This window comes from Poromitra crassiceps, assembly GCF_964638095.1.
Source record: "Poromitra crassiceps genome assembly, chromosome: 1".
Lineage (NCBI taxonomy): Eukaryota > Metazoa > Chordata > Actinopteri > Beryciformes > Melamphaidae > Poromitra > Poromitra crassiceps.
In genome coordinates this window covers 116,822,972-116,848,745 of record NC_139623.1, presented here as the reverse complement: position 1 = coordinate 116,848,745, position 25,774 = coordinate 116,822,972, and the positions used below count along the sequence as shown (strand labels likewise).

General features: G+C 43.2%; 1 protein-coding gene across 1 annotated transcript in view; it reads right to left on the bottom strand.

Moving 5' to 3' along the window:
• The window catches only part of plekhf2 (pleckstrin homology domain containing, family F (with FYVE domain) member 2), a 68,715-nt gene extending 43,598 nt beyond the window's left edge, over window positions 1–25,117 (bottom strand). The window contains exon 1 of the mRNA XM_083644793.1: window positions 25,025–25,117. The gene's annotated coding sequence lies outside the window, so the exon portion shown is untranslated. The remainder of the gene's footprint in view (window positions 1–25,024) is intronic.
• Between the last annotated feature and the right edge of the window lie 657 nt (window positions 25,118–25,774).

Sequence of the window (25,774 nt, the reverse complement as noted above, 5' to 3'; positions counted from 1 at the left end):
CACCACTCATGTACATATTGTATATATTTACTAGATTTGATTGCACTTGCAACTTTGTGATGGTCTTTAGTTATCTTCCTACTTCTTATCTCTGTATATTGATGTGACCACTACGCTGCATACAGACACTAAGACAAATTCCTCGTATGTAACTTGCATACTGTGGCAATAAAAGTGATTCTGATTCTGATGAATACTGTGTAGTCTCCCATATGCCGGGATGAAATATCAGTCTATTGTGTATTTGTGTCATCTTCATCGATTGCGTTTTGTTTTTATGCATTTTACAGTCTCACTGTCTCGTTCTCTCTATCATATTGCCGTTTCTATTTCCACTGTCAAGGATCCAAGCTGCAGATCTAGTTTGTGTGGAATAGAGCTGCAACTTACTATTGTATTTTAATGATCGATTATCTCTTCAATCGATCATTATTTACTCTATAAAATGTTAAAAAGAAAAGAAAAATGCCCTCACAATTTACCAGAGACCCAAGTGATCATTCACACCACCACAGCCCAAGAAACATCATACCAGAATGAAATGTTTGGAGCGGGGGAGTCTGGTGAAACGCACAGGTCCTGGACCTGGTGAGACGTAGGAGGAGCCCAGACAGGGGGCAACCCACAGAGCCCAGTCCCTCCACGTGCCAGAGCCTCCCGGTCCCGGCAGAGTAGTGCAGCGGATTGAGTGGCCCTGTCTTTCCCTAGGAGGGTTGACCGTGGGTAGCTACTGGGACGTAAGTCGGGGCTTGATCAACCCCGGCTGGGTCACCTGGGTGAGGGTGTATGATGTTGCGAGACCCGAAACATCCTATGACCCCAGGGTACATCACTGATGATACGTCCCAATTGCATCCATGTGATGTTTTTTTTCCTCTACAGGGCTCGACGTTAACTTTTAAAAGTGGTTGCCGGAGTGGCAACCTGGCAGGAGCTTTTGGTTGCCCGAATAAAAATATGGTTGCCATTTTTAGTTGCCTTATATTTTGAGTAATTAAGATACTATGCAGTCATAAGCCGGCTTAATAATGACGATTTGACAGAAAAGTAAGTATAATAGTCTATAGTATATAGTTTAATAGGCCTATTCAGTGTGCGCACCGGTTGTAATAGTAGTAATAATGATAATAATAATTAGGGGTGCACCGATCGATCGGCACGCAATCTGTATCGGCCGATTTTGACCTCAAATATGTGATCTGCTGATTGCAGATATTTCTTTATTGTCGCCGATTGCATAGCCGATCATGCTGCACGTGAGAAACATGAGGCAGCCCATTTTCATGTCTTCAATGTCTATCGTTTAACTTTCATATTGTGCTCTAACGTTTATATTAGGGATGTTCATCAATTATCGAAAATCGATAATCGATCGTTAAGGATTGGAATCGATCCTGTGGCATTTGGATCGATGAAAAAAAAAAAAAAAAAAAAAAAAAAAATTTGGACTAGGTTTGGGTGGAATTCGTTCCTCCTCGCCCCACTCCATTGCACAGCCGACTAACGTGAGGTGGAGCTTCATATAGTCTCTAGTTTTCTGGCTGGGCACGGGCCTTTGTGCCAACAAAACTGTTTTAAACATGAGAAATTCACACCGGCATGCGCCGGGGACAGCAGTGTTGGAGAGGAGACACATTGAAATAAAGAGTTCATTGAGGAGAACACGTTGTCTTTCGTATTTTCTGCCATAGGCATTCATTTTGTTAAAAAAAAAAAAAAAATGAAAATTTTGAAAATTTTCTAAGTATTAATAAAATCGATAATCGATAATTGATCGTTAATTCTCACCGATTATCGATTTTGGAAAATTTTCAAAATGAACATCCCTAGTTTATATCATTGTGTTGCAAAGCACACGCTTTGCTTTCGTCAGTGTACTCACCTCCACACACCACACCAGACTGTCAACACACCCCTTGCGTCTTTGAATCACACAAATCAGCTGGTGATTAGAGCAGACTCAGCAGAGAGAAGTTACCTCCAGTCCTCCTGCCTACCGAGGCATTTGCATGCTGTTAAGTCCGTGTTTGATCCATATTTGCGTGTATCCTCCTAACGTTAATAGCTCCGGTTAGCTTTAGCCGCTTTAGCTTAATCGATAAAATAGTTTCCTTGGGTCGAAGTTATTTTCCTTGTGTAACAGGGCAATCCCGGAAAATGGAGGATTTTTGTTGAGTGAACTGAACTGCATTGAACTGGTAACATGGAAATCCCGAAGTGGAACGATTTTTGTTCTTTTATAAACTGAACTGAGGGAACTGGACTGAACTACTAGCCATTTAGTTCAACACAGTCTTGTGCTCCAATTATCTCACACACAAAAAATCATGTTGGCAGTTTCCTTTAGCCTACACAGTATAAAATATTGATGTAGAAAAAAAGAAAATGTGCTGCACTTTCAATTTGATGCATGAAATGTAGGCCTGTATGTAAAATGGAAACTGTTCTATAATAGACTGCTATAGCTGCTTACAAAATAAATAAATAAATATTTATATATATATATATATATATATATATTAGGGCTGGGCGATAAAACGATGTCGAAAATTTTCACGAAAAAAACGGCCACGATAACGATGATAAATTTATGAGCTGTAATTTCGATAAAAATATTTTCATTGTTGCGTTCAAAACCCCTCAGAAACATGACCGCAGCTTAGCACAGCAATGCTTATTGTGAATAACGTGTCGTTTTTGGGGGGTATTTGAAGGCAACACTGAGTGGAACCAATGGCATCAATGGAAAATAAACCATGTGATGCACGCGTTTGCGGAAGAATCCCTTCTGCTCAGAGCCTCGTAGTCGGCTGGCTGAGTTGCTGTTACTAACCAGTTAGAGCCTGGCCTGGCAAGAGTAACATAAACAGATGGAATTGATTTGTACACGGGAGATAAAGCTGCAGCAGACAGTAGTTCTGGTTATGGGTAGCGGTAGCTGGCTGTCATGAATGCTATCAAATTAGCATCTACATCGCGTTAGCTAACGCTAACGTTAGCTTACGCGCTAACGTTAATATCTTCATACTTGACAATCTTGCTAACGTTATGCTATCTGTTAGACCATCTATAGCAGCTATCCGAATAACATTACACATCTATGGTTTAAATAGTCTTTGCTTCCTTTATCAAACCAACAGCAGCTAACTATAGCTGCATAATCAAAACCTAGCCTTGGACCAAGACGTTCATTGCATTAATTTAATGCAATGAACGTAATTAATGCCAAGAACGTAACGTTGCATTATGTTGTTTTAATGATTAAAACAACATAATGCAATACACACAACAGAATAAGCACACCAAAGACCAGTGGTATAAGGGAAAACAAGTAACAAGCATAGAACAATTATAATAAGATGAAAATGCAAATGGATCAAGTTACATTAAAAAGCCATAAGTGAATAATATGGACAAACAGATGACTAAATAAAGGGTTATCATTTAATGACAACAATAGCCAATGAGCTGCATTGAGCCTCTCTCTCATGAGAATACTTTGAATTGAATTCAACTTAATTGTAACCGGTCAGAGATTAATAGAGTCGTATCGAATACATTCTATATCGCTCTGCATTGAATTTTAATTGTGCCCCTAAAATTCTTCATGTGCTTTTTATGTGCAATTAGTATTATTGATAAATTTATATCGTGATAAATATCGACATCGATCGATATAAGAAAACATATCGTGATAAAAAAAATTGCCATATCGCCCAGGCCAAATATATATATCTGTGATCAGTAATCGGTAATTGATGATCGGTTGGGCAGATATTTCGCATAGGTGATCGGCAATCGGTGACCTGCTGCCTGTCTATCTGTACACAGCCAGATCCTGCTGCCTGTCTATCTGTACACAGCCAGATCCTGCTGCCTGTCTGCCTGTACACAGCCAGATCCTGCTGCCTGTCTATCTGTACATCTGTTATCACCAGATGGTGAAATGTTGCCTTTATAGTTCACATAACAAAACAACACGTGAGGCCACCGAGTAGCTTCTGCTTGTGCTTCATGGCTGTAGTGTTATGTTACCAGCCTCACTCACCCTGTCTGTCTGAATTTCCTCTAACTGCTATCGCAGTTCCCCGCATACCTGTTGCGACTGTGTGTTATTCTAGTACAGATTAGGGATGTTCATCAATTATCGAAAATCGATAATTGATCGTTAAGGATTGGAATCGATCCTGTGGCATTTGGATCGATTTTTTAATTATTAAAAAAAAAAAAAAAAAAAAAAAAATTGGACTAGGTTTGGGTGGAATTCGTTCCTCCTCGCCCCACTCCATTGCACAGCCGACTAACGTGAGGTGGAGCTTCATATAGTCTCTAGTTTTCTGGCTGGGCACGGGCCTTTGTGCCAACAAAACTGTTTTAAACATGGCAGGGCTCGACATTAACGGCTGCCCGGTTGCCCCGGGCAACCAAAAAAAACATGGGGCAACCATTTCTCGGTCTTTGGTTGCCCCAGGGGCAACCACGATTTAACATGCAACAAAATATGTACAGCAGCAAACAGCAAAATATACACCAAATAAATGTTTTAATACTTGTTGTGAGTGACATATATGTGACATTTTATTGCTGTTACAATCGAAACGATGTTACTAATTACCAGTCGGAACCTACGTGATGCATGCTGCACGTGCGGTATGTTTAACGAGTACTGACTGGGACAGGTGGGGCTGCTCGCACACAATCACAGCGGCTGCAAGACGCAAGAAGAACCTCGTCCGCCCGCAGCCCCGCACAGAAACAAAGGACGAGGAAATTGTCATTGAGGTGAAATACCCGTGCGTCTTTGAACGGGACGGAAAACGAATGCTATACTGCAAAGCATGTAGCCTACAACAAGCGCTTAGGTCTCATATGCTTCCCGCATCGGCGAGTGTCCACACGGAAAAGTTAGTTAAATCAGCAGACGCGCCCCTCCACAAGGCTGCTGTGCAGACGGTTTTCGCCTGGCTGTGCACACCCCGAATTGTGTAACTACGTGGACGCGGCTGGGCGGACAAAGTGGAGTTTTCAAGACTCCAGCTCACTTCCGCGAGCAGAAACCCACACACAGTGTATAAACGCTCCACACGTTTCCTCGTCAAGATTCAGTGTCTCTCATTTCCGTGCGACAGCCCAAACTTCAAGCATAATTCCAGCATAACACTATACTGCAAAGCATGTAGCCTACAACAAGCCTACAACATACACCTCGACCAGGACATCCTTCAAAAACGTTTTACCACCGCGTATATGTGCTGAGAAATGATTTGCATCCCTGGCCTGTCAGCCTCTCATACGGGGTGAGAGAGAGAGGGATTGCAGGGCCGCTTCTGGGCCTTTTGGGGCCCTATGCAACATCAGAGTGGGGGCCCCAAACCACTGTCATCAAAGTATCCCTGAATGAACATGAGGAGGGCAGGCCCGGCGTTAGGGGCGGGCCTGACCGGGCAGGGCCTGACCGGGCCGGGCCCCCCCATTTAACAAACTGGCCCCCCCATTCAATTTTTTTTTTTTTTTTGTTGCTAAAAACGTTTTTCTGTTTTAAAGTTTAACATGGAATCTGGCTGTCATTAGGCATTGATTAACTCAATGCTATTGCTAACTGTTACTTTGAACATCCATTTGCAATGATTCTGGCTGGATATTAACTATTGTAAATTTGTCACAATGAATGCAATTTGTGCACAATGTGTAAATACACTTAATATTAATTGTTTAGGCCTAATTATTTGTAAAGTCACAACACATTAGAGATGTGTGTAGTTCTTCACAGATTTAGCCTCTTCATTTTGCTCTCAAATGCACCAGGTTGACGAATTTTACTTTAAAATGTACAAAATCTTCTTCCGGGGGAGAATCCCCCCGGACCCCCCTTGGGTAGCTTGGCCCCCCCAAGCTAGGGGCAGGCCCCCTCTGTAACTTGGGTCTGGAGCCGGGCCTGGAGGAGGGTAGGCTACTTAATTATCAATAACGCTTTTAATTAATAAATTAAGCACAATATGAACAATAACTGTTGAAAAATATATGAAAATGAAAGTTCACAAATATTAGTTAAATCCTTTCAGTGCAAATGCATTATAAAAACAAAAAATAAGATTTGTTTAGAAAACGAAATGACACAAATTTATTATTATTATTATTATCATTATTACTACTACTACACCCGGTGCGCACACTGAATAGGCCTATTATACTATACTATAGATTATTATACTTACTTTTCTGTCACATCGTCATTATTAAGCCGGCTTATGACTGCATAGTATCTTAATTACTCAAAATATAAAGCGACTAAAATTGGGCAACCATATTTTTATTCGGGCAACCAAAAGCTCTTGCCAGGTTGCCCCTCCGGCAACCACTTTTAAAAGTTAACGTCGAGCCCTGCATGGGGAATTCACGCCGGCATGCGCCGGGGACAGCAGTGTTGGAGAGGAGACACATTGAAATAAAGAGTTCATTGAGGAGAACACGTTGTCTTTCGTATTTTCTGCCATAGGCATTCATTTTGTAAAAAAATATATATATATATATATATATATATATATATATATATATATATATTGAAAATTTTCTAAGTATTAATATGATCGATAATCGATAATTGATCGTTAATTTTCACCGATTATCGATTTTGGAAAATTTTCAAAATGAACATCCCTAGTACAGATATAACTCAGTAGCTAAAAACTCACTAGCTAAAATGTTTTTCTTGAAATAAACTAGAATATGAGTGGCTCTGGGTTAATTTAAGCACTATCAGTCAAAATAAGTTATAGCATAATGAATCTATAAATTACAGTATTTCACTGATAAATTGTGTGATTTCAAATTGTGTCAAAATAAAGAGATTTTTTATTAATTTATTTATCTCTCTTTTTTTTTTACATGTAAATAAAAATTATTCGTTATGCCTCACCAACATTATTTATAATACTTATTCTCTCAGACAAGGACATTTAACATTAGTGATAGTTTTGTGCCTCACAGCTCTTATCTAACGTTACTTACCACCACTGAAACTGTGACAGATTGACCATGCAGCCAGCATAAATATGAGCAAATAATTTTTCATGGGCTATGGCTGTAATTTATTTGATGTGTTCATTGCACATTTTATATCCATTTTTGTTTTGATAAAAAGGAAAATCCTTGAAGTCCAATTATTTTTCCTCGCCTCTCATTAGCTGTGTTTCCATTACAGTTTTTCGCAAAATAATTGCGATATTTCTACAACTTCGACAATGTATAATTGCGACTTGTAGGCGTTTCCATTGAAGTTGAGTTTGGTCTGACGGCGCGCACACCTGAACGCAATTCCCGTTACCAGCAGCTGCCACAGTGATTATGCACGGGGATCCCGTCCCCTGCATGCTCAAATCCAACCAATGGTCAATGCAAATCACAACATGAAGTTACAACGCATATAAACGAGCCTGATTATCAATTCAAAAGAAAATGAGTGGCAACATGTTACTGGCTGCGCGGGATGCAGTGAGCGCGACAGGCAGAGGAAAAAAGGTAGCCTCTAATACAACTGGTCCCATTTAGACTGAGATGGAGGTAACCTGACGCTGCCAGATGGATGAGTTTGCTTCACATTCTGTTTCACAATCAACATCCATCTGGGTTTGGCCAAGCTACATTGCTGAAGAGGGCGGTCACTTTTTTCAAGCTACTAGGCAGGTGATTGGATGGACCGTCTGTCTGTCACCGTCTGGGCTTGCCAACGCCAACCAATCAGATCGACTTCCCTTCATGACGTAGCAGCGCCTGGTAAACACCAACACGAACAGTTAGGACTACAATTGCTAAATAGTTAGCATGGAGGTCGCAGATTTTTTGCTGTTATTATTTGCCAAAAGAAAGAAGAATTACTGCAGATGTCTGACTGAGGATGAAGTGCAGGTAGGCCATTTTGCACGTTAAATGTAACTGATTGGATTAACTGATGTTACGCTAACGGTAGCAACATTTGGAGGTGGGGTGCTACGTCTGATGATTGATGATTAATGTTAACGTTAACAGCGATTCATTACTAACACATATCGTTGTTCGTTTCTTCAGGGAACTGATGACACGATATGACACCGAGTGGCACGCACCCTGGGCGGCTAACGTCATGGAGACGCAACGCTCTCTAGCCTTTATGATCATGGCAATAACAACCAAATGCTTTGATACAATATAATGATTTAACGCTACTATTTAGCATTAAGGACTGGTGAATTTTAGCCTTTCTGTCAGTGGAATGGTAGATGTTTACGCATGACTGGAGAATGTTATTTGCTTACTTTTGTGATAATAAACTAAACGGAGAAAAGACGGCCGTGTGGTGTTGTTGTTACATAATCTGCTGGTCTTGAGGCACGATTGGATAAAATGATAAGATGATGTAAATTCATAAAGATGTTGATGTCAGATGAATCTGCGAAAGGGAGCTGCCTGGAGCCCAGAAGACGTCAAGGTTCACAGAGAAGAGGAAAAACACCCTTAAGTACACCATGCAGCATGTATTTGGATATAATCTCAAACTTTAAGAATGGTTCCATGTTTATTTATTGCTAGTATTGCTAGTATTGGCTCCCATGCTGTTTGTTTACCCCCTATCTAAAGTACAAGTGCAAAATCTTAAGCAATGTTCTATCGATAAACCAATTTCTCGAGTAACAGCTCCAAAATATCAGACATAAAGGAATGCTTGTGAGAGCTATATTCACACTTCACAGTATAATTTATGCAAGCGTCATACGGGGGAAAATATTAGATAAACTGATTGTTATATCCTGAGATCTTTAATCTCGCCTGTATAACATAATATGTCACTCGACACCAACGTGAGTTAACGTGGTTTATTAAACAGCAGCCAACATTCCAGTCATAGCAGAATACACTTCAGCTAGCAGTAAAGGGACAATACATCACACTGATCTTTGCAGTTCTGTGTTGATTAGCTAATATTTCAGTGGCATTTTGATTAACGTTATGATTTATTTCTATTTGGAACAAAAATGATGGTTTAACAGATTGCATGTTTACTGGGCAGTGGTGAGAAGGGCTTTGTGTTTGTGTGACTTGCGTGAATGGCTAACGGCTAGCCATTCACTAGCCTTACAGCTAGCTGATGGCTAATAAGTTCTCCCAGCCTAGCAATGGTCTGAAGGCTATCTCCCCAAATTCTACAACAATGTCTTGTTTACTAACGTTCATAGTTGATAACGTTACAGCAATACAGTTACGGTTTCGTACTCACTGTAAGATCAAGTGTTTAACGTTTATGTTAGCTTATTGTTTTGAATAGAATGTTTGACTAGCTCACTGGAGCTAGCCTCGGTAGCCGCCGCCATGTTGAATAGTGAAAGAACTACAAACGCACATGCGCCTCTCGGTGGCGTCACACCCGGTCTCGCCTAAAGCCCGCCCGTAGCTCACGCTGATTGGTTCGCCTGGGTGGCGGCCGATTTAAACTCCAATCTTGAGCCAGGTCCAGACAGAGGTGGGATTGTGAATTTGTGGAACAATGCCGCCCCCGTCTGGCGGAGTCAGGCTAGGGAAAAGGCTGATTTGGTACAATAATCGGAATGTCGTGTATTATAATTATAACATTGCACCTGAAACGTGTGTAATGTATTACTCACAGTCACTGTATTCACTTCAGTCAGCAGCACCGTGTGTGCTTTTCATCCCCTCATCTTGCTGCTGTGCTTAATGCGCAGGCAGCCTGTCACCATGGACCGATTTCTGCCATTAAACATGATCTATTTTCCCCGGCTCTGCTTTTGCACTCGTCATTCTGCTAGGTAGCGTTGCTTCAAAGTTTTACACTTGCTGCGGAGGTTTTGCCACGGCTTATCGAACCCGTTCTCCCTCATTTTCCGCTCCTTTTCCAAAGGAGAAGATGGGCACATGACGTGCAAATGCGGAAAAAGTGTTTCCATTACACTTTTGCGATAAACTGCTATATCGACACGTCTGAACCCACCTCATGAGAGCGCAAAAACTTTTTGCGATATTTGGGAAATTTACGTGTTTCCATTACCCAATTTCTATTGCGATATTTAGATTTTGTGCATTTCTGAGGGTAATGGAAACACGACTATTGTTACTACTATGTGCCCCCCCATCCCCCACCGAAGCTTCGAATACATTCTAATGCAGGGATACTCAACTTGCTTTGCCCAGGGGCCACTTTCGTGAAATGATAGGAGGCCAACAAACAATATACATTTTTCTGTAGCGGATTGTAGGTTTTTGGGGTGTCAGCTGGAGTTTAGTCTGACAATGTTGTGCACACCAGATAGTTAGTTAGGTTAAGTTAGTTAGGTTAAAGGCCCATTCCGTCAATACTCACTCTTACTGACGCCGGTGGCCGTTAGAGTAACTGCAAGCAGCGTGTGAACGAGCTGACGCGCGGGCACCATACTCGCACGCGCACAAGCAGTTGCTTTGTAACGTTAACTCATAAAAGTCACTTGAAAACAGAAACCTGGACAATTTATCGGTCAGATCAGCCTCGAGATGCCCAGGAAGGATTCTGGATGAATTAGGGGACGTTATTGTGGCATGTTTGGCCGTGTTTTGGCTTGCGTTGGCTGTGGGGAAGTGGATACTCATGTTAGCACAAGCCAGGAAATAGCCTGCTCCCCCTGTATGTACGGTACCGTGTAATGCCTGGAGTTGACCAAAGTGAACAATCAAACAATGTTTCATAAGCATAACAGTAACGTTAGGCATATTTACGGCATTATCCACTAGGGATGGGCATCGAATTTCGAATTTTCGAATAATCGTTGTTATTATCAAGGTCGACTTTTATTATTGAAATTCGAAATTCGAAATTCGAAAAAAAAAAGAAAAAAAAAAAAAAAAAATTTGGAGTGAAATGTTGCATTGTCTCCCCTGATTCTAAGTATAGTCAAATCGCTTGGTTTGAGCAAGTACAACAATTTTTATAAGCATTTTAAGCAAGGTTTATGGAAAAATGAATGGCGGATGAAATCCCATGAAGAGGGAGAGGGGGTGACTTTGGCACCCCTTTGGCACTCAGACCTGAGCCTACTAAATATTTAAGCCCTTGTACCCCCCTCGTCCAGCAGCTGGATCGTAAGGTGTATTTTGTGTTTTTTTTTTTCTGTGGAAAAAAAAGTTTTTGGAGTTCAGGCCTGAAACTTTCCAAATCATTTTTTTTTTATTTATCATGGTAATTCACCCTTCCGCCACCCTAAAAAAGTGTTCCTGGCACAAAGTAAGTGCTATAATCACGTTAACCCCCCTCGGATCCAGCAGCCGGCGTATTAAAACCATTAAAACCACTTTTTTGAGACCTCCGGGAAATTTTTACAAAATTAATCTATTTTATTTTTTTCAGCAGGCATCCTGGACCAAACACCTTTAAATTTGACCTTAATATCTAACCTTGGAGTTGGTTGAACATTTGGTGGAGTTACAACCATTCAAAATCCATTGCATATTTTTCCCATTGATTTCAATGTTAATTTAGCAAAAAAACAAAAAAAATGTTTTGACTCCCACGTACTTTCCCCAAAAATAATTATTTTTCTGATCTTACACCTCTCAGCTAGAGTCAATACATCAAATTTGTAGCTTCTATTGTGTTTGGCCCCACCCCTGTATTTGATCAGTGCTGGCATAGCAGCCAATTGCATGCAGTTTAACATTAAATACACAGTACAGTGGTCGTCATAGCAACATGTCACATGACCTGAGAACCCGGATTTTCCAGTGCAAACTACTGATTTGAAGCCTTTAGACCAAGATTGATGGATGAATAAAGCTATTTTGTGTTTTTTGTGAAAATTAGTTGGGAGTCTAAAATTGGCAGTTTTCATGTTTTTTCGGCAAAAAACATAATTTTGTGTTTTCTGCTGTAAAGTGTAAGTACAGTAAACTGGCATTTGAGGGGTTAAAATTCTGAGTAAGCATGAAATGTTGATATGAGGTATGAGGTATGAAGTTACCAATGGATAAGTGATTATGGATAATCATAATTATTATTATTATCAATATAAAAAATAACTTATTAATATCAATATCCAGCTGCTGGATGAGGAAGTGTAACAGGCAAAAAATATAAGGAGGGTACAAGGGTTGTCAAAACTGTTTTTTATTTTCGAAAATGTCAATGTCATGTAACATGTTCTTTACTTCAGTGGTGCAATGCTTGTTTGAGCTAAAAATCCACAGCAGAAGCTTTTTATATTAATTAATAAAGCCGTAGACTTAGAATCAGGGGAGACAATGCAACATTTCACTCACAAAAAATTAATATATACATTTTTTTTTTTTTTTTTCGAATTTCGAATTAAATTCGAATTTGGCCAGCGAATTTCGAATAGTGTTTTTGCTAGAAATGCCCATCCCTATTATCCACACAAGACGGTAACATTATTAGTGGGGCTGGTGGTAATTTCTATAAATGTAAATTAATATTAGTTAGCCGCGATTAGCATCAAGCCAACGTTACTATGTGCAGTCCCACTGCAGCTAACTGCAGCCAGAGCCTGCTGGCCGCGGGGAAGTGGATACTCACGTTAGCACAAGCCAGGAAATAGCCTGCTCCCCCTGTATGTACGGTACCGTGTAATGCCTGGAGTTGACCAAACTGAACAGTCAAACAATGTACCGTAAGCATAACAGACAGTAGGCTAACGTTAGGCATATTTCCGACTGTTAGATTCATTATCAACACAAGACAGTAACGTTATTAGTGGGGCTGGTGGTAATTTCTATAAATATAGCTAAATCTATTAGTTAGCCGCGTATAGCATCAAGCTAACGTTATGGTTATAATAGGCACTCACCACCGCAGCTAACTGCAGTCAAACAATAATGTTACATGACCATAAGCATAGCGGTAGTAACGTTAGGGTTGCATTACTTCACACAAGACGGTAATGTTAGCAGAGTTTCTGACCAGGTGGTCAGATACTTGTACTACGGAGTGACAATAAAAATCTTGAATCTTGAAAACCCATTAGCAAGCAGCTAACGTTATCTGGTCAAAACCACATTACAGTAGCTACAAGCAGCAAGTTCCCTTCATGAACCGAAAACACAGTCCTGACTCTAGTTTCCCCCCGATGTCGGTCACATTGCTGCTGTCTGGCCAGACGGGCTTCATTACATAAATATTTATTTATTTAGTGTGGACTTTTTCTGGAGTCTGTGTTGTTGTTTCCTGTAGCTAGCAGCTAGCGACGAACGTAACGTTAAAAGCTACTTTAGCCATTTCCTGTTAGCCGTCTAGGACAAGAGGCTCATGAACACGCGCAGACGTCACATCCTCTAGCTGTGGCGGGAAATGCTAACCCCTTCGAAACTGAGGTATTTCCATGTATCTTCTGAACGGCTGGTCGGAGAGAAACGACCCTGGTCGCCATTTTTAAGTTACGTCAAGGCGCATTCACTCATTGCCAATAAAAAACACTTTGTGCACATTTATTTCTCGCCAGAACCGACGGAATGGGCCTTTAAGTACATACATTCAAAATGAAAACTACCATGCATCTGGCCCCCGGGCTGCAAGTTGAGTATCACTGTTCTAATACTTCTCACTGAAGCTTCGAAGCCCAAAAATGATATTCAGGGATAGCCCTACTGCTAGTGTTCTTGCACCACTGCTGAATGAATGAAGAGGGGAAAACAGTTGAGATTTTTTTTTTTTCCAGTTAGTGAGAGCAGCACTGGAGGATCATCTGCTCACTTCTGCTTTCACTGGCAGCAGCCTGGACACTTTTCTCTGTCACTCCTACAGGTTTCAACAGCTTAGTCATACAGTCTGTACGATCAAAGACACGCCCCCACAGCGCAGATATACTTCCTGACAAGTATGAACAGCTGACTGATTAAATATGCCAACTCTGTGATAAGTAACCAGGCAGCAAGACGGTGATCTTTCTTGTTTTCTCCTGGGTTTTAGTCTTTGTTTAGATTATTTTCCTTTCCCTGTAGTATCCCAATTACTTTTACTACTGCAGTGCCCCAATTTCTCCACATGGATCAATGACGTTTCAAGGTTTCATTTCATCTTTACAAACAAGGGTCAGCTACTTTGGAGAAACCTTCACAGACATTTCACAAGAGTTGGCAACTGTTGTGTATAAAAGTAAAAACAACCGGTAGGTATGATTTCCGCAAAACGGGAAAAAACGGACGGAACCATGGAATTTGGTAATAAAAATGGAATAAACTGTAAAACATGGAATACTGCAGAATTTCCCATAATTTGTCTGAAATTGATCAAAAGTAGGCCCAATTATCCAAATCAAAAGTAGACACAATTATTGTAGTAACCTAAATGATTTCATAATTGTAAAATAGGTCTAGAGAAATGACTCTGTTTTCGTTTGCGCTGTTTTGAGATTCAAGATTCAAGATTCAAGATTTTTATTGTCACTCCGTAGTACAAGTATCACGTGTGAAATTCTTGTGCTGTAGGCTCCGTTACAACATAGTGCCAAAAATAAAAGATATATAAATAAAAAACAAGAGGCAACAAGCAATAAAGCAGTAAGACACGCCACAGACAGTGGCGTGTTCACTGCCCATAGTGCAAATTGCATGAACATACTTTAACATAATTAAACATAACATTCTGTTAGGTGCAAATAGCCTATACCTAATTAAACATACTATTGAACATTAGTCATACATAATGGTAGCATCTACAGTGCGGTACAGTACGGCTACTACACTATTTGTATATGTTAAGGAGTCTCGTGGCCTGTGAGAAGAAACTGTCCCTCAAGCGATTTGTGCGTGCTCTTGGGACCCTGTATCTCCTCCCTGAGGGTAGCAGGGAGAACAGACTGTTGTGGGAGTGGTTTGTCTTTGATGATCTTCAGGGACCTCCTGAGGCACCGCTGGTTGTACAGATCTTGCAGTTTTGGCAGCTCACATCCTGTTACGTGCTGGGCCTCACCCTTCTTAGCGCCCTGCGGTCCATGGTGGTGCAGTTCCCGTACCAGGTGGTGAAGCAGCCAGTCAGCAGGCTTTCAATGGTGCCTCTGTAGAAGTCCCTGAGGATTTTTGGCCTCAGCCCGAATTTCTTCAGGCGCCTGAGTCCGTGTAGTCACTGTTGGGCCTTTTTGACAATAGTGGCGGTGTGGTTGGCCCATGTCAGGTCCTGGTGGATATTGACTCCCAGGTACTTGAAGCTGTCCACCCTTTCCACCACTGTGCCGTTGATGGTGATGGGGGGGTGTGCACCCCCCCCCCCCCCCTTCTGTAGTCTACAATGACCTCCTTTGTCTTGGAGACGTTCAGAGAGAGGTGGTTGTCCTGGCAGCATTGTTCCAGGGCCTCCACCTCCTTTCTGTAGGCTGTCTCCTCGCTCCTGGAGATCCGCCCCACGACCGCTGTGTCATCTGCAAACTTCACGATGGTGTTCGAAGTTTGAGTCGCCACGCAGTCGTGGGTGTAGAGGTCGTACCAGAAGGGGCTGGAGACGCACCCCTGTGGCGCTCCTATGCTGATGGTCAGTGGGGAGGAGGTGAGGTTGCCCACTTTCACCACCTGGCGGCGGTCTGTTAGAAAGTCCAGGATCCAGTCACACATCGCTGTGCTTAGTCCCAGATGCTTGAGTTTGCTTACCAGCCTGGAGGGTACTATGGTGTTGAATGCTGAGCTGTAGTCCACGAACAGCATTCTCACATAGGTGTCCTTCCCCTCCAGGTGGGGGAGGGTGGTGTTGAACACGTGTGCTACTGCATCCGCTGTGCTCCTGTTGGGGCGGTATGCGAATTGTAGCGGGTCGTGGTCCGGGGGGAGTGTGGGGCGGATCTGTGATATAACCAGCTTTTCGAAGCATTTGCTGGCTATGGGCGTTAGGGCTATTGGGCGCCAGTCGTTGAGGCTGGTCACTTTCTGCTGTTTGGGAATGGGGATGATTGTTGCTGTTTTGAAGCAGGGGGGAACTTGCCGGAGGGAGAGAGACTGGTTAAAAATGTCTGTGAATACGCCTGCCAGCTGGTGTGCGCAGGCCCAGGGATGCCATCCGGGCCGGCCGCCTTGCGTGGATTGATGGGCGCTCTGGCAGAGGGGTCGAACCTAGCGTAGAACGCGTTGAGTTCGCCCGGCAGGGTGGGTGACGTGCTGGGGTTCTGTCGTTTCACCCCTTTGAAGTCTGTGGCAGCATGGAGTCCACTCCACAGGTGTCTGGGGTTGTTAGTGTCCAATTTTGACTCCAGCTGCTTTCCATAATCTCTCCGTGCTTTTTTTTATTGCGGTTCGGAGGGCATATTGTGCCCTCCGATGGGGGTCAGTCTTGCTTGGGAGCCTTAGGCTGCGTTCACACACAGCACCCAAGCCTTGCCTACGCCTTGCCTTTACCCACGCTTTTAAATAGGCGTCCTTTTTAGTCAATGAGGCTGTGTACACCTCAACGTGAACCTTTGGTGTACCCACGCCTCGCCTGAGCTGCGCTGATTTTATCGTTTAGGCGTGAGTTCTATTTTCAAGCCGACTAGGCACGTGAAGGCAGACTTTTTCTGTCAAGCCATGAAGGAAAAACGCGACAATATCCGTGGGAAATGGCAAAGTCAACTGAATTTCAAAATAAAATGGTGTTACTACAACAGCGTTGAGCAGAGAGAGAGAGAGAGTGATTGACGGGTGGCTATCACATGGGGCTTTCTCCCCGTCGGTAAACAAATCTTCAGGAGAGAGAATAGCGACCGAAGAAGCAAGATGGACAATGAAAAGTTAATCCACTTTGTACAACAGCATCCAGTTCTCTATGACAGCAGTGACCCAAGAAGGAGACCTGGTTATACATATGCACCATCAATAGCACATTAAATATATCAGATTTATTTTACCTACCCATGATAATTCGGGACCACATGTGAAAAAAAAACACTCGGGAGAGAGAAGCGCTTGTGACTCGGCTCAGGTTCAGCGTGGAATAGGCGTCCAGTGTGATCGCAAAAGCGTGTGATAGGTTCACGCCCAGCTCAAGGTATGTAGGCGTAGGCGTGGGTTGAGGCAAGGCGTAGGTGCCCTGTGTGAACGAAGCCTTACGTAGAGCTTAATGCAATCCAATTGACCAATAAAAATTTAATCAACTGTAAAACGTGGAATACCGCAGAATTTGCCATAATTGGACTGAAATTCCGTTTTCAGGAGAAGATGGAACATTTAGTGGAAAGAAAATCGCCATCGCCGACTGCGCCGAGGGGTCGCCGCAGCTGGCCGTCCTATTGGCGCAGCTCGGCGGAGGGGGGCGTGCAGCTCCTCGAAAATGTGACTCCGCGGCGTCAACGCGACCAGCACCAGAGCTGTGATTGGCCGTTGCATTGGGCCGCGCACATATCCGCTGACGTACTTGTTGTGAGGAATGAGGAAATGCCATTTCCTCATGTAACAGTGCTTGTCCCTCATCTCGCAAAGCCTTCTGCAGGCTCACCGGAATGAGTTTTGAAATGGAGGGACAATAAAATGTCCCCCCACCGACATGATTGCAAGTTCTTGGTAAATGACACGATAACATAATATGTAACGGACATAAGTGTACCACAAGCCACCTAGTGTTTTGGAGGTGTACCGCAGACAACGCACCAAGTTACGTTCGAGTATGCACAGTCTCAGGCTCCAAGTCGAGGCTGCGCAGAACCCTGTCAGCACCTTAAGCCGTGACTTTTGGAAACAATGAACAATTAAGTATCTTTCCTTCCCCTGATCAGAACCAAGCTGCCCCTTCATTTTTGATAGGGTTCTACTGATATACATTTTCCAATAGGCTACATCTGGACAATATTGTCTTTTATTCAAATCCTGTCCTGTGGTATAAAGCACATACTACAACATGAGAAAAGGCTTCCTTGTGTAAAACGGGAGTGACAGCATGGCTTCACACAGGAATGTGCTGCATCTGTTTCCCTCGTTCTGCCTGTGCTCATGTGTGCAGCACATTCACCTTTCAGCCTTTTCATGCAAATAACCCAGAGGAAAACAGTGGCTCGTACCAGCGATTATGTGATGTTGAACTTTGGTAGTCTTTTTATTATTATATGTTTTATAGATTGGCAGAATCTGCTTTCAAAGTCCTGCCTCCCAACTCTTTTTTTTTTTACACCTATTTACATTTATAGAGGGAATGCACGTGACGTCACGGACGCGACAGTCAGTGCGGGTACGCCCACTCAGCTGCAGTGAGTGTCAAAACGTCTAAACAAGCCAGGTGGCGCCGCCGGGTCACGGTGTTTTTAGCGTTCAGCTTCCGCGAGAAAACAACGAAAATGGGAAAGTGCTGTTGTGCCATTGACTGTAAAAATAGATTCAACAAGGCGTCGGAGGTATCTTTTTACAGGCTGCCGAAAGCTAATGAAACGGTCCCGGTATTCTCTGCAGCTATCCAGGGTTTCAATGAGGGCTCATTCATTCTCTGGCTGTGTTTTACCTGCAGATATAACGTTACAGTGTTCACTATGAACAAAGCTAGCGTGTGTTAGTGACAGCGTATGCTATATTTTTCTTAATAAAAGTTGTAATAAAATAAATATTTACCTCTCCACATACAACCAGAATATCCATTGCTGTCCTCGTTACTTTAATGTCGCCAACAAATCCAGCCTTGAAGTACGACCACGCGTCCAGGCTCTTGTATGCTTTCATGCTTTGGTTTGTGTATTTCCCCGGCGTCGATATTAAGTACATATAAATGTCAGGAAAGCCTATTCCTGGCCACATGTCTACGTCCATGGACCACTGGTTCTTTGGCAAGCTGTAAGGGTCACATTCGAGTCCAACTGCCTTTAATTTAAGCAGATAATCGTTTATATTAGCCGTGGTTTCGCTACTACCCCTGGCGGAAGCCACGTTTGTTTTGGAAATTTGACACTCAGTGCTGCTCAGTCCGGCTGAGGGGGTGTGGCGTCGGTGCATTCCCTCTATTGGTAAAAGTAGAGTGTTCTTCGTTCCATCAGCATAAGATCCTCCCACATGATTTCAGTGTTCCACTTATTCAAATTGAAAAGGTTTAATAAGATATTCACTTCAATCAAAGTCAGCAGTGTATGACTGAATACACAGCATCTCTCATTTCTGTAGCAGCAGCACTTTGTGATTTAAGCTGACAACTTTGCCCAGCGCAGCTCTCATGTCTGTCCTTGCTCTCGGTCATGCAGGGAAGACGCATGAATATCCAGGTAAGAGAGGAGAACCAAACCCATCCTGCTCCGTGTCTCAGTGCATGATGACTGCAGTACGGGGACAGCAGAACAGGGAGCAGTGCTGTCCACACACCTGCAGCAGGTTGCTTCCTGCTGCAGGTGTGTGGACAGCAGAACAGGGAGCAGTGCTGTCCACACACCTGCAGCAGGTTGCTTCCTGCTTGCCTGTCAGTCAGCAAATTCCGCCAGAAAATAGGAATGGTCATTTCTAGCAAAATCACAACTGTTAATTTAAAATTAGTTATTCCTCTAAACCTGACTTCAAATGCCCAAAACTTTTCCAACCCTCAGCAAAATCTGGCCCTCTGGTGGCGAGGACATTTGTTTGTGGTCCTCTCTATCATCAAAGTTCCTGGGTTACGGCATGACAATATTTGTTCGGCCCCCGGCAACAATCTGGGTTTCTCATGTGGTCCCCCATGAAAAAGAATTGCCCACCCCTGATCTAGCCTCTTAAATTGGTTCTCAAAGTGAACCAGATTCATGCATTTTAGTTTAAAATGTACCGGTACACATTTTTCTTACAGGGAGCATGGCCCCCCGAACCCCCCAAGAGGGTCCAAGCAAGGTCCACCCACCACAATCTCTCCAAATCCTGTGGGAAACAGTTATTAGTATTTTCTTTGTTCTTAAAAATATACATTGCCTGTTTGTGTTTTGCAATATGGATATTGTTTTATTGTTTTATTTATAATTAAATTGAGCATTGGGCCTTTATAAGAATGTTTATTTGTATTATTTCAATTGTCACACTCATGGATACATATTTGAGGTTTGTTTATTAATTGGGAAAAGGACCACTGGAACAAACGCAGCGAACATGATCCGGCTACTTTCTCAATCTGACTGGCTACGCAAAAGGTTGGGGAACTCTCTGTATTTAGTCAAAATAAAAATGTGTTTGGCCTGTATTGTAGGCCTAGGCTGCACGATATGAGGAAAATGACATTGCGATGGGATAAATAAACAAATGTTGAAGTATGCATACTGTATTAGCTATACAGTTCTGTCTAGCTGCTTACACTCACTGCATACTGCTTTGGAGGAGGGGCGGAGTGTGGCGGAGCACACCACTGCAAGCAAAAGATGTGCACTGGATTTACAACACAAGACAAAACAATTGCATGCAGAGTGTGAATGCATGGTGCGTGTAAATAAAATAATTTTGTTTGTTGCGTTGCGGCCAAGGCAGTCTTTTGCGATGTGTTTATTGCACATGTAACGTTAATATCACCATGACGATGAAAATATGATGGTGCAGCCCTTCTGTATTGGTGAAGCCTAAGCCATCTAATTAGAGCAGATACTGTGAAACACACAGGAGACAAGCGAGAGTATGACATGAAGTGACCTGTCATATAGTCTGGCAGTAGCCAGCCACAGATAAATGTGTCTGGAACACAACTCTGAAAAGGTTAATGACCCACAGGCCGCATTAGCCTTTTTCACTTCCCACCCAATTCACCAATTGTGTGTCTAAAATGCAGGAAGTAACACAGGTGCAAGTAAAACAGTAACGCGGTCCCCACTGGATCACCAAATGGATTGGAACCTGGAGAACCTTCATTATAATGTTCTGCTTGCACCTGTGTTACTTCTTGCCTTTTAGACACAAAATGGGTGAATTGGGTGGGAGAGGTGAAAAAGACTCATGGAGAAAGCAGAACTGAAATTCTGACTTGCACTGAAACTCAAGACCACTTTGGTTATCCAATGCAGAGTCATATAGTATGTAAACTCCACTGTCCCATGACACTGACTGCATGTAAAGTCCTGTCATTGGGGCTTTACATAGTATACACTTGTGGTACTGACACTTACAACACTTCAGTGAATGTACTTTCTAAACTGTTGCTATGTCTCTGCATCAAAGTCACTGAGACAAAATCGGCAGTTAGGGTGATTTGTTGCCATAATTAGCTGCAAATCTGACAGCTTTATAGGGACGAGAGCAGAGGCCAATAAACACCTTTCAGCTGCTAACGTGAAGGTAACGCAACTCGGCGTGTCAGAGAGGAAGTCACATTATACTTATGCTTCTAATCTGCATCCATTTATAAACACGGCCATATTGGATTATAGGATGGGTGTTGGATTACAGGAGCCCAGACCAGACATCCTCTCTCTCTCTCTGTGTGTGTGTGTGTGTGTGTGTGTGTGTGTGTGTGTGTGTGTGTGTGTGTGTGTGTGTGTGTGTGTGTGTGTGTGTGTGTGTGTGTGTGTGTTAACCTAACAGGTAGCTATCTCACGTGGCCTCGCCCCCTCTTTGGCTCTTAGAACTGGTTTTACCACACCAGACACCACCAAGACAAAAAATAGGAACAAGAAACATCTGCTGATTGACGTGCTGTAGGGTAGGATGGTAGGATGGTAGGATGGTAGGATGGTAGGATGGTAGGATGGTAGGATGGATGGTAGGATGGTAGGATGGTAGGATGGATGGTAGGATGGTAGGATGGTAGGATGGATGGTAGGATGGTACATGTAGGATGGTAGGATGGTAGGATGGATGGTAGGATGGTAGGATGGATGGTAGGATGGTAGGATGGTAGGATGGATGGTAGGATGGTAGGATGGTAGGATGGATGGTAGGATGGTAGGATGGTAGGATGGTAGGATGGATGGTAGGATGGTAGGATGGATGGTAGGATGGTAGGATGGTAGGATGGATGGTAGGATGGATGGTAGGATGGTAGGATGGTAGGATGGATGGTAGGATGGTAGGATGGTAGGATGGATGGTAGGATGGATGGTAGGATGGTAGGATGGTAGGATGGTAGGATGGTAGGATGGATGGTAGGATGGTAGGATGGATGGTAGGATGGTAGGATGGATGGTAGGATGGTAGGATGGTAGGATGGTAGGATGGATGGTAGGATGGTAGGATGGATGGTAGGATGGTAGGATGGATGGTAGGATGGTAGGATGGTAGGATGGATGGTAGGATGGTAGGATGGTAGGATGGATGGTAGGATGGTAGGATGGATGGTAGGATGGATGGTAGGATGGTAGGATGGTAGGATGGAAGGATGGTAGGATGGTAGGATGGTAGGATGGATGGTAGGATGGATGGTAGGATGGTAGGATGGTAGGATGGATGGTAGGATGGTAGGATGGTAGGATGGATGGTAGGATGGTAGGATGGTAGGATGGATGGTAGGATGGTAGGATGGATGGTAGGATGGTAGGATGGTAGGATGGTAGGATGGTAGGATGGTAGGATGGTAGGATGGGGCTGATGCCATTCTACTCAGAAAGTGATCAGCATGTATTGTACAATGGTAATAGTGAGAACAGCCCGTGGAAAAGTCTCAATGAAACGCTATGATGTGCAGTACTGAGTGCGCTTTCACTCTCAAACGACCCCCACATCAGCACATGAAGGAATCACCAAACTTGTTTTTACTGAAAGCCGTTTTTACTTCTCAGCCCTGATAGCCTACTACTCTGTGCTGCTTTTAATCTCTCTCAATAATGCTCTCAACACAACACATTTACTCGGTGAAATGACTAAAAACGAACAGTTGCAAATCAAAGTTTATAGCCTACCACATGGGTCAAGAAATGTGGTGAAAACACAGCTCAGTGTTCAGGGCACAGTGGCTTGAAAGCGGACATGCGAGCGCCAGACGGAGGTAGCGCCCAACCACGCCCAACAAATTTACGTCATTTGACGCGCCCGGCCCTCGCTCCACCCCCGCGCCCTTCACGGCAGGGGTGAGCATAATACAAGCTTTAGTCCCAACCCAGAGGCGTCGTCTTGTTCTGCATTTGCTGGTGGTAATTTGCCTGGCCAATTGCTTGGTACTCGCCTCCAACTTTCAGCCATTTATTTTTTTGTAAAGTGATCAAACCCATTGACAGTATTGACCAAACCATATCAACCTTAAGTGAGTAAAAAAAAAAGCATCCAGGCCAGCAGGTGGCAATAATGCAGCAAACTACAAGAACTACAAGCCACTCTTTTTGTTGATTATTACGGGCTTGCTAAACCAGCAGAGCGAGAGTGAGCTGATACAGGATAATAGCAGCTTCCAGATAAGACTCCAGCGGTAACGTCCTTTCCCCGACTCTGGTAAATCAAAGACGCATCTAAAATAAATTATTTCAACGGTATGTTGCTAGAAAGAAGTTATACTTAATGTTTTCACCATCAAACTACATGCAAACATGACATGATCATTGTAGCAGTGGTTGAAGCACAATTTTAACAGAAGTTTAGCAAAAATATTGACCGATATAGTTAACGCTTCAGCTATATCTCAGAAACCCTAAGGCCCACAGTAACCAAATTTTGCACCTAGGCTAGAAAACTCACCCACTACTCAGAAACAAAAAATTATACCAATCTACTAAAGTTTGGCGATATAACCAACACCTCATTTCCTGTTTTTTAACCATGACAGATATTCAAGCCCCTTCGGGGGCAATAGGCTTGAACCCCTGGTATTGCCGCTTGCGGCCATATTTTTTAGTTTGTTTTGTATTAGGCCTGCACGATATGAGGAAAATCTGCGATGTGCGATAATATTGTTCAATATAACGTTGACGATATGACTTGTGACAAATAAACAAATATTAAAGTATGCAGATTAGTTATACAGTTGGTAAATGGTAAATGGCCTGCATTTATATAGCGCTTTTATCCAAAGCGCTATACAATCAGTAGGTACATATTCACCCATTCACACACCGATGGTGGCAGGTTACCACACAGGGTGCTGGCACACCATCAGGAGCAATTTGGGGTTCAGTGTCTTGCCCAAGGACACTTCGACATGCAGACTGGAGGCGGGAATTAAACCACCGACCTCTTTTATCCAAAGCGATTAGTGGACGACCTGCTCTACCTCCTGAGCTACAGCCGCCCATTCCTGTCTTTCTGCTTTAATAATGCTAACATAGACCCCAAACATAGCATATGCCCATTGCCCACTCAATAAAGAAATGAAATACACACAGACTCTAGCTGAAACTACTATCTTTGTGATGTGTTTATTGCGCATGTTCATATTGCGATGACGATGAAAATACGATTAATTGTGCAGCCCTAATTTGTATAAAATAAGACTTCCAAATTATGGTAGATTTGCTGCCAAACAAAGTGGCTGGAAGAGAAAACAAACCTAACCAGCCACAGTCAGTGGCACCCAGAATTTCATTGCTGGGTGGCCCCCACTCTAACTAATATAACGTAAAATGATAGACCTTCACTGGATAACTTGTATAATGGCTCATAAATCAATGCTAACGACTAGCGTTACATAAGCCGTGGAACATTTGACAAAGATTTTGAGTTTCCACTCCAAGTCTCTCTGACCCGACATAAATAAACAACACTGACCTGAGCCACAGGATTCCCATCTGACCGTGGACAGCCATTCAGGAGGAGCCTAACGTTATACCATAGCTGGAGCCATCAGCAATTAACCCTCCTTTCTTAACTCACAAACCCTTCTTAACAACAAGTAACACCACCATTCAAGGTTTCCGCCTATTGTAGATCCTGGACTTTCTCTGTCAGTACAGCCCAAATTTGTCAATCTGCTGGTGTGTAGTTCACGTAAAGTTGGTACAGAAGTTAGCCGACACCTCCTAAAACAATACTCATTTGTTGCTATGTCTAACTTTGCTAACTCCCTCTGCTTACTTGTCACATTACAGATAGCCGATAATATTTGTTCCACTTTTATGACTCAATGTTTTGCTGACGTTACGCTATGCTAGCTGGCTAATGTTACCCAATGCCAGCTAGCGTGCGTTAGCATGAATGGGAAAAAGTAGCAACCTGCCCAAGTTAGCATGCCCAAACCGTGAAAATCGGGAGAAACACATACCCGACGGTAGCTTCGTTGTCCTCTAACTTGTTTAAAGTAATGCGAAGTGTGTAGTATTCCAGACAGAGGCGGTGAAAGTCTCCCTCCCTCCCGACCTGGCCGCTGTGTCCGCAGACAGCGACAGGGGCTGGAAACTGCCTGCCTGGAAGTCAAATAACAAATATGGCTCCACAGGCTGGGCGAGGCGTTCAAAGGCTGTAGGAATTAATTTAACATTGTACATAGGGATTTGCTTCCTAGTAGGCATGACAGGAAAGTGGCCTACAGATTAGAGAAGCGAGTTTGTGACCGGAAGGTCGTCGGTTCAATCCCCGGAGCCGGTGTCATGCCGAGTTTTGCACCCCCGCCGAGAAATGCACCCCCACCATATTTTGGGGCTGTTTTAACTTAAAAACAGGGATGCAAATTTGCACCCCCCTCCTTAAAGCCAGGAGGAATCCCCAGGTCTCGAGGTCATCTGTAAGTACCAAAGTCGGCTTCCATAAACCAGAAGAGAGCCCCAATCATGGAAGTCACTTACACGCGGCTCAAATGCATCAAAGTCGGTCTCCATGAGCCAGGGCAGACCCCCTGGCTTGGAGATCACGTCTAAGGACAATTATATCATTTTTAAACAGTTAAGTTTCCGCATAAATCATTACAATATGCTCCCGGAAGGTGGGGATGCAATTCTCGGCGGGGGTGCAAAACTCGGCATGACACCAGCAGGCTCAATCTGTGGGGAAAGCGAAAAGCAGCGCTTACCTCTTA